Here is an 11,148-nt window from a genome sequence, read left to right as displayed (position 1 = left end):
AATAACAAGGTACACATCATATGTATGAGGGACTGTTACAATAATGGGGTTGATATCATATGTATGATGGGCTGTTACAATAACAAGGTAGACATCATATGTATGAGGGGCTGTTACAATAATGGGGTTGATATCATATGTATGTCAGATGGGCTGTTACAATAATGGGGTTGATATCATATGTATGATGGGCTGTTACAATAATGGGGTTGATCATATGTATGAGGGGCTGTTACAATAATGGGGTTGATATCATATGTATGATGGGCTGTTACAATAATGGGGTTGACATCATATTTATGAGGGGCTGTTACAATAATGGGGTTGATATCATATGTATGAGGGGCTGTTACAATAATGGGGTTGATATCATATGTATGATTGGCTGTTACAATAATGTGGTTGATATCATATGTATGAGGGGCTGTTGCAATAATGGGGTTGATATCATATATATGAGGGGCTGTTACAATAATGGGGTTCATATCATATGTATGAGGGGCTGTTACAATAATGGGGTTGATATCATATGTATGATGGGCTGTTACAATAACAAGGTAGACATCATATGTATGAGGGGCTGTTACAATAATGGGGTTGATATCAAATGTATGATGGGCTGTTACAATAATGGGGTTGATATCATATGTATGATGGGCTGTTACAATAATGGGGTTGATATCATATGTATGAGGGACTGTTACAATAATGGGGTTGATATCATATGTATGATGGGCTGTTACAATAATGGGGTTGACATCATATGTATGGTGGGCTGTTACAATAATGGGGTTGACATCATATGTATGGTGGGCTGTTACAATAATGGGGTTGATATCATATGTATGAGGGGCTGTTACAATATTGGGGTTAATATCATATGTATGATGGGCTGTTACAATAACAAGGTAGACATCATATGTATGAGGGGCTGTTACAATAATGGGGTTGATATCAAATGTATGATGGGCTGTTACAATAATGGGGTTGATATCATATGTATGATGGACTGTTACAATAATGGGGTTGATATCATATGTATGATGGGCTGTTACAATAATGGGGTTGACATCATATGTATGAGGGCTGTTACAATAATGGGGTTGATATCATATGTATGATGGACTGTTACAATAATGGGGTTAATATCATATGTATGATGGGCTGTTACAAAAACAAGGTAGACATCATATGTATGGTGGCTGTTACAATAATGGGGTTGATATCATATGTATGAGAGGCTGTTACAATAATGGGGTTAATATCATATGTATGATGGGCTGTTACAATAACAAGGTAGACATCATATGTATGAGGGGCTGTTACAGTAATGGGGTTGATATTATATGTATGATGGGCTGTTACAATAATGGTGTTAATATCATATGTATGAGGGGCTGTTACAATAATGTGGTTGATATCATATGTATGAGGGGCTGTTACAATAATGGGGTTGATATCATATGTATGATGGGCTGTTACAATAATGGGGTTGACATCATATGTATGGTGGGCTGTTACAATAATGAGGTTGATATCATATGTATGATGGGCTGTTATAATACCTCAGTGGATACTGTGCATATCCATAGTTGTTAAATTTCGGCCGGAGTGGATAATATGTGTATGCAGGCTAGAATGCCTGAGCATAAACCATGCATGTATCTGTATCTGTATATGTTCTGCCAATATAAGCCCATTTTAAGTACGAAGAAAAAATGCATACAACTTTGACTCAGGTGAACATTTGGTTGTATAGAGGGCACATAAAAAGTTATCAAAGGTACCAGGATTATAATTTAGTACGCCAGACGTGCGTTTCGTCTACATAAGACTCATCAGTGACGCTCATATCAAAATATTTATAAGACAGACGAAAACAACGTTAAATTAGTCTTAAAACCATAAAATCTCCCATTTTAAATTTCCTTTCAAAACTATTATTTTGTTGATACAGAAATTTCCATTGTAGATTTTATTCAAGTGTTAGAGCTTTTATGTGTATTTCAGCTACAATTGATAGCATTCCATTTAGTATGGAATTATTGATAGTGTTCAAAAAGCTGTCTTTAGAGTAGAATTTCCAAACCATATGTCAGAATATGGATAAATATTTAAAGGAGTTATTGCTGTTTCAGGGATATAGTCCATTCTTCCCTTTCAGGCCTGGTCGTCTTGCTTTTTTATGTTGCTTTTTAATATTTTCGTCTTTAATATGACTGAATACCGTCCAGGCACTACTGGCATATGATAATTGTTGATATGCAAAAAATTGTTTCTATTATGTTATTTGACAAAAACTCACAGTTTTTGTTCGGGTTGAAAAGTGTACCCCTCTCATTTGATAAATTGACAGCAATGTTAACCAACATCTGAAACCGTTTGTTTGCGATTATAGCCACGTCATCAGCACTTGTGGGAGCACTGTATCACATATTAAAGAGGTAGCGTAGAGAATTCACATAACACATACAAATGGAGCTTATGACACCAACTTGTTGCATTTTTAAAGGCAGTGCTTTAATGCTTTTATGGGTGCCAGGTTAATTTTTTCTTCCGCCATGTCCACGTGGGAGTCAGTAGGTCATAATAAAATCCGGAAATGTTGAATTCTTGCCTCTTCTTTTGTGATATAATCTGTATCTGTATGTTACACAGTGCAGGATCCGATAGCTGATATACGAGCACAGGAAGGAAAAATGGTTGGTTAGTCCAACCGTTGGAGGGCAGCCGTGAAACCATCAACTGTCTTTTGGCATGCAATATTATCTCCCAGATGGTTCCACTGCACTTTTGTTCTTGAAAAAAGAGTCTTCCAAATGTCTGTTTTGCCGTCAACTAATTTGTATGATCTGCTATTTCTGGTTTCTTGTCTTTATACTATATTTGTATATTGGAAGTCACTTAAGTTTTTGACTTGACTTTGCGTTTCTTTCTGATTTTTAGTATATAGACTGTTGGATCAGTAAATCGTACTAATCCCTCAACCTCTTTGAAGAACATAGTCAGCCTCTGATGTTTCCTTTGTTCTTGGAGAGGTGGTAGTTTTAGCTTAGAAAGCATATCAAGTTGTGACGCGTCCGGTTCTGGATTTGTAATCATGCAAGATGAAACGTGCTCTCCTTTTCTGTATGCTTTCTATTTCCCTGATGATGAATGGGTCCCAGATGACAGCATCGTATTCTAGTATGGATCTTACCATGGCTTATTAGGCTAGCTTTTGCACTCTTGGGGTATTGGCGTAAGTTTCTTTTCAGGAAACCTAGTGTACAGCTTGTCTTGCTTGATGTTTTCCCTATGTGGCTGGTCCATTTTAGGTCCTGTTTAGACCTGGGTAAGGATTTGATTGTACTTCCTCTATTATGTGATTGTATAAATGGTAGAAATGGGTTGATTTTTGTTTAAAGCATTTTGTTGCATTAAATTGCATTCCCCAATTTAGTGTCCATACTTCCAGAGCTTAAAGATCTTCTTGGAGAAGTATATGGTCTTTCGCGTTGTTAATTTTTCAATAGAGTAGGCAGTCGTCTGCAAATAAACGAACTTGAGACTTTCCAGAAGGTCGTTGATAAGGCATATGAAAATCCATGGTTTTTATACTGTGCCTTGTTGTACGCCAGAGTCTACGTTTACCTATCATTAGGTATCATTACCTCACCTTCTACAACAACCCACATTGATCGTTTTTTTTTTTTTTTTTTTTTTTATTATTATTATTTTCTTGTTTACAAAATTTTGAATTTTTCGAAAAAAAAAGGATTTTCTTATCCCAGGCATAGATTACCTAATAACGCCGTCAAACATCAGCGTATAGCTCCGACGTACGACGGGCGTGTTAAAAAATCATGTATGCTGTCAATACGCTAGTAATTTCGGATGAATTCAACCTGTCAATCTTATCTGTAACGTGTGAACAACGAGCTTTAAGCGTCTATTGGGCGTACGAGAAGCGCACTTGAGCGTTTACTCGGCGTTCAAGAAACGTATGTTCAGAGACGGATTTAGGGGGGACCAGGGGGCCCGCCCCCCCTTTTTGGGAAAACATTTGGTTGCTTATATAGGGAATCACTGAAGCGTGACTGGAGCGGGCCCCCTCTTAGGTTAGTCAGTGGGCCCCCACTTATGAAAATTTCTGGATCCGCCACTGATATTGGCGTATGCCTGGCGTTTGTCTAACGTAGATGGAATGCATGCTACGAAAGAAACAAGTTTCTTTAATATATTTGAGACGCGTCCCGGTCGTATCTTGGACGTTCTATTATGGGGTGTTTGTTACAATCATACCTGCATACGTTTTAGTTAAAATCGAACGATCTTGAAGCGTATACAACGTGCCCTAAACGTGTCTCAAGCTTATCTGTACCGTTTTTAACGCGCTTGTAGCGTTCAGGTATACGCTAGACACACGCTTGAGCTGGATGAATTTTTTTATGCTGCATAAAAATTTCCTCGAGTTGTAGCGTTCACCAAACGAATACCTTTGTTTTTCGACGTGCTTCAAACTTATGCAATGCGCATTGAACGATTGCTTATCGTTCCTCTGGAGTGCAACTAACGTATACCGACTTTGTCAATTTTCTCTGTACGCTTTGTATACTCCGGTCTTTACGCCAATGTGTCACGACGGCATTAGACGTATTTGGCTCAAATTTTTGGAATTTTGGATCCTAAATTCCCTTCAACTTGGTACTTCTTTGGCTTTATAAATATTTTGATATGAGCGTCACTGATGAGTCTTGTGTAGACGAAACGTGTTTCTGGCGTACTTAATTATAATCCTGGTACCTTTGATAACTGTTTGCAGAAATGCTGCTAGCATTGTATTCAGATTTACATCTATTCCGTAACTGTTTAATTTAGCCAGGCAGTTTGTCATGTGGCACAGTATCAAATGCCTTTGAAAAGCCTATTATCATGATTATGGCCATATCAAGTTGAATGTCACTGTCGAAACTCTTTAGTAGATCTTCTGTTTTGACTAAGAGCTGTGTTGTTTATGAGTTACCTGATCTGAAGCCGTGATTTAAATTTTCTGTATATTGGGCATTTCCAGGTTTTCAAGGATGTGTTTACAGATAAAGTGTTCCAAAAGATTACAGGAAACGCAGGTCTGTGAAACTGGTCTGTAATTTTCAGTTGCGTGGACGTCCATACTCTTAAATACTGGAACTATGTTTTCACTTAACCAATCTTCACGGAGAATGCCTGTGTTAATTGGTTTTTTAAAAAAATGGCTGAGATACTAGGTGCGAGTTCTGCACATGTTTTAAGGACAGTGTTTAATATTCCGTCTGGTCCCGTGCATTGCTTTAGATGGATTAACATTTTTCAATAATTTGTGTACACCCTCTGATGTTATGTCCAATTTTGAAATATTTGAAATTGATCTCGTTATTAGCGGTGGTATTTGTGAGTTTGGATCTAATTTTGGGAATACGGATTTGAATTGGTTATTTAGAATATCTGCCTTTTCTTTGCTGTCGTTTGTAAAGCATCCATTTGACTTGAGTTGTGCTACTCCTGTATTATCTTGTTTCTTTGCTTTCATATAGTTCCAGAATGGTTTAGAACTATTCTTCTCGAACACTGTATTGATGATGTCATTTATATAATTCCATTCTGCTTTTCTAAATTGGCGTCATTTTGGAATTGTTTATATTCTTTGTAGATTCCAGTTTGTCTTGCATGTTTATGCAATCTTGCTTTTCTTTTGAGCATTTTGCGTAGTTTTCTGTTTAACCATGGAACCGAGTGCTTTCCTTTATCATTTTTGATTTTATCTATTGGCATTTCATGTATATGATTACAGATGGCCTTCGTTTTCATGTTTATGTCCGTTTTTATCTGATCCCAATTTGCTTTAACAAACATGTATTTAATACGGGACGGGTTGTCTAAATACCAGATCAAACAGATTTCCCTCTCTGGTTGGTTGCCGGCGACTTGGACAAGGCCGTGTTCAATAGATAGGTCCATAAGTGTTTGTTGTATTCTTTGTCTGGTGTTCTTGTTATTATCTCCATATTCATCCAGTCGATGTCTGGGCAGTTGAAATCTCTAGCGATAATATTATGTTTAGGTTTTTCTTTAGTTATCTTTTCTAGTGATAGTTTTTAAGATTTGTTATGTCTTTCATATTTCTATGAGGCATGTATATATGATGCGATGAAAAGGTCTTTGCTGTTTTTTTCAATTTAATTTTGGACCATTCAATTTCGCAGTCTGTGACGGGTTCAATGAGTTCAGTTGAAATTTGATCTTCATGTATTCCTAAGAATACTCCGCCCCCAAGTGTGCCTCTATCATTTCTGTAGATTTTAAAGTTATCTGGGAAGACTTCAGATGATTTCATTGCATTTTTCTTCATTGGCTTTCCTGGTTTAATTCCTTTGAGCCAGGATTCAGTACCACATATGATGTCTAGTTTGATGTAGTGTATGGAAGCTGATAGTTCAGCTTTTTTGTCAATGAACTGTGGCTGTTTATCGTCCTAATACATAGGTTACCTTTTGGTGGTTATTTAAGTACATTTGAATTGGTGGGGTTTGTATTTTGTGTTAAAAAAAAAAGGAACGAAAGCGTCAAACTCATAAATCGAAAATAAACTGACAACGCCTAGATAAAAATGAAAGAAGACAAACAGACAAACAATAGAACACATGACACAACATAAAAAACTAAATAATAAGCAACACAAACCCCACCAAAAATTAGGGGTGATATCAGGTGCTACAGAAGGGTAAGCAGATCCTGCTCCACATGTGGCACCCGTCGTGTTGCTTATGTTATAACAAATCCGGTAAATAATCTAATTCGGTAGGTCACATTCATGAAAGGGAAGGGGATTGTAGTTACGACATATCCGATATCATTTGTGAAAAAGGTTAATTCATAACGGTCAACCAACCTGTGATGGCGTCCGTAAAATTTACGAAAGGATGATTTCAACTTCACTATTTGGGACTCTTTAGTTTAATAGCTTCCTTGTGAGTAGCAAAAAGTTATCAAAAGTACTAGGATTATAATTAAGTAAGCCAGACGCGCGTTTCGTCTACACAAGACTCATCAGTGACGCTCATATCAAAATAGTTATAAAGCCAAACAAGTACAAAGTTGAAAAGCATTGAGGATCCAAAATTCCAAAAGTTGTGCCAAATACGGCTAAGGTAATCTATTCCTGGGACAAGAAAATCCTTAGTTTTTCGAAAAATTCAAAGTTTTGTAAACAGAAAATTTATAAAAATGACCACATAATTGATATTCATGTCAACACCGAAGTGCTGACTAATGACAACCCTCTATCAAGAAAATCATGATTGGAAATGCAAGCAAGGGGATATCGTATCAATTGGGAGATATATACCCCGAATGCAGGTGCTGCTAGAGTGTTGCTACTTAGAAATGGAAAGTTCACATTTGGAGAGCTGAAATCAGCTCTTTTGTCGTTAAGGTTTGTTTTCAACCGACCCTTAATTGTATATGTTGTGTCCTTTATTTCTAGTTCGATGGGATGGATGTGTTCCTCTATTTTTCTTAGCCAAGCTTCTGATAGTAAGCTAATGGGATGTATGACGTCTTTATATAGATTATAGATGTAGTAGCTAGCATCTATGTTTGGTGTCTCTATGGCCGCCTTCTTTAAACTTTGATTTCTTATGCAATCGACAGAGAATATAGGTGAAGTTGAATTCAGAGATTGGTTTAATTTCCTGTCATGATTTCTCCATTTATGTAATACATTTGGTTCAATAATTCTTTGTCTTGTTCAACAAAATTTGAGCTGTCCTTGTTGTTTCCACAAATAGAATATATTTGAACCTCTAATATTGTTATTTTAGAGCTTGGGTATGCATTACTTATATCAATAATTTCTATGTGCCCTTCTATGATTGTTTCAGACCCTTCTATGAATGTTTCAGTGCTATCTGTACTCCAACTTGTGAGGGATATTTTCCCTCCTTTGTCTTTTTATGTTAAGTTGCAAGTACCTAGCAAGATATATAAGGGACGACCATTTGATATTCCGGGGGGGGGGGGGGGAGCAGGAGGAATTTGAAAATAAATAACTCAGCCTTGATAATAAAAAAATAAGGGGTTTGTTTTGTGGTAGTTTGAAAATAAATTACCTGACTTGCAATGTATTGAAAATAAAAAACTCAGCAGATAAATTGTCTCAGGAAACCTTACCTAACTTTTATTTTAACAGGGCCGTCATGGTGAGTACCTTCCAAGAAGCAAGTTCTGTTTTCCCACAGACGTAGCCCTGATTTTACGGGATCAATGTTTCTTACTTATTTGTCTTTTGTTCATTGATTGCCCTTCTGTATTCTGTTAGTGTTGCATTCCTTTTGTAATTTTGTTATGAACTTGATCATGAGTTTAAAAAAAAGAGCAGCCACAGACTTAACTATGTGAATTCCATTTTTGCTTTATCATGCACATTGGTCTTTTGATGTTGTCCCTAGAAACTTAAGTCTTACACTGAATTTATACATTTTGCTTTGAGACCAAAATATTGTCAAAAAAATTATTAAAAGAAAATTTACATTTTTAGGTTATGAAAGGGTCTTCGGAACACCTAGAAAGCATGATTTTGCATCATTTGTTCTATAGCTTTTTGGGCCTTCAGTGGCTCCAAAACCCTTAAAAAAAATTTGCCTCGTTCCGCTCGGCATACTTATGTTTGCTAGTACATTTAAAAGTGCCTAGTTATAACATATGTTTGCCAGTACATTTAAAAGTGCCTAGGTATGCAATACAATCATGTATATGCAGTTGGGAATTTAAAAGATTCATTTCTGCAGAGGGGGATGGTTAATCTAATTAAATGTTACATAATGACTTGACTATACTCTATGTATTATTTACATGTCATTTAATTTTGCTCCACCATTCAATCCGTCTTTCTACTGGATGGTTTTGTACCTGCTGTTTTACGTACGAGCCTTTGCTGTCTGGTTGAATTACCGGTACTCTGTAGTGAAGACCATTGATATCGGGTCTAGGCTTATTTATTTATTCTGTAATTTGGTTTGTGACATGTGATGTGATGTTTATAGTAAGACAAAGTGGTATGTTGGGATAGGTGACACGGAAGTGTATTTAGCACTCCATTATCTTGTTTTGCATCCTTTTTGATTTTTTAGATCTCAAAAAAAATCAGTTGGATTGATGACTTTGGTACTGGCTATTTCAAAATTTTATGATCGAGAAAATTTTTGAGTCAAGAAAATGTCAACAAAGATGGCGGGTAATTTTTCAAGAAAATTTCTTGATCAGGTTGTCAAAGTTTTCTCGTGTGTTTATTTCAAAAAAAGTTTTTTTTTAAATCAATACTTGCGTTGAAAACGTGTATTTGTATTCATGTACTACACTATGTAGTCAAATTGACTCGGTTTAAATCGATGAAAAACTTCTTTTTCTCTCCTTCCAGGCAAAATCACCAATAGGAACTACTCGGCCTTTCTGCTTGCACAAAAATTGTATTGCATATCGAGAATAGCTGCAATAGTTACGATTGGCGAAATCACTTCTTCTACTTTGCGCATGCGCTATCAGACTAATGAATGAAACGAAAAACATTTTATGAACATGTCAAGGATTTGTATAGTGTCTCACTATACAAATCCTTGAACATGTTTAGACTTTCTCAGATTTGCTCTAAATGCTTTAGTTTCAGAGATATAATCCAAAAACTGCATTTTACGCATATGTTTTATTTTAGCCGTGTCGGCCATTTTTGTTGACAGTTTGTCATCGTACATATTTTAAACTAGATACCCCATTGATGATTGTTGCAAAGTTTGATTTTTGGAAAATTAGTTTCAAAGGAGAAGATTTTTGTAAACGTTAACGATGGACGTTAAGTGTTAATGTTAAATGCTTCCTGGAAATATATCTCGATTGAACATAAAACTTTACGACAAAAGAGATGATTTCAGCTCTCATTGTGAATTTTCCATTTCTATGTAATACAGAGTATTATATTTCTTTCAGTTGATACGATATTCCGAGGAATGTATTTCCTATCGTGATTTCCTTGATAAGAGGTTGCTGTTCACAAATGAAGCTATTAAACCAAGAGTTCCAAGTGGTAGAGTTGAAGTCCTCCCTTCGTTAATTTTACAGACGTCATTGCGAGTTGATTGGTTATGAAATATCCGTTCCGCAAATGATAACGGATGTTTCTCCAATGTCGTATATACAACCCCGTCTACTTTTCTACGAATGTGACGTACCGAATTAGACTCTCACGTGGTTTGTACTAAAATGAGCAACACGACGGGTGCCATATGTGGAGCAGGATTTGCTTAACTTCCATGCAGAAACACCTAATATCACAACCAGTTTTTGGTGGTGTTCGTGTTGTTCAGTCTTAAGTTCTCTATGTTGTGTTCTGTGTACTATTGTTTGTCTGTTAGTCTGTTGGTATTTTTCTTCTTTTTTTGTCATGGTGTTTATTTTCGCTTGTGAGTTTGAATGTCCCTATGGTATCTTTCGCCTCTCTTTTCGGTCATAGCAGCATTCAAGAAATATAGAATTGATTTTTACATATAAGCTATACGCATCATTGTTCAGAACGACTTTCTGAAATATGGGGCAATTAGCGTAATTAAAAAACAAAACAAACGCGGTTTCAGAGCAGTCAATTGTAATCATATGTTGACGTTTTGATGGATGGATACATCTGTTTAACGTCCAGTGGCAAATTAAAGGCATATATAAAACTGGGAATGGATATGAGGAATATATCAAAGAGACTGTCAGAGTGATAACAAATAGGATTTTCCTGAAGAGGTGAATCTTAATTAATTGATTAAGAATGGAAACACCATTCAGGCTTAATTAAAACAGCTCTGAATTTGGATTGTGATTGAATATTTGATAGAGCATATTATTAGGCTTGGGACACAAAGTGAACGTGGTCAAAGGACTGAAAAATTTGAAATTGGACATTTATTACTTATTATGGTTCAATATATAAAATCTAAGAACCTTATAAATTATTTTTTTGATAAAAATACTTATTAATTAAACTACTTCTGTTCGAAGGGAAATAACTCAAACTTATTTCCATGAACCAGTTGTGTTAACAGTTCTCTAAAATTAGATATGATTTAACCACTAAAAACATTTCTCTTAAATCAA

This window comes from Mytilus galloprovincialis, chromosome 6, assembly GCF_965363235.1.
Source record: "Mytilus galloprovincialis chromosome 6, xbMytGall1.hap1.1, whole genome shotgun sequence".
NCBI classification, from domain to species: domain Eukaryota; kingdom Metazoa; phylum Mollusca; class Bivalvia; order Mytilida; family Mytilidae; genus Mytilus; species Mytilus galloprovincialis.
The sequence above is the reverse complement of the archived record's forward strand: the minus strand, read 5'-3'. Positions refer to the sequence as shown.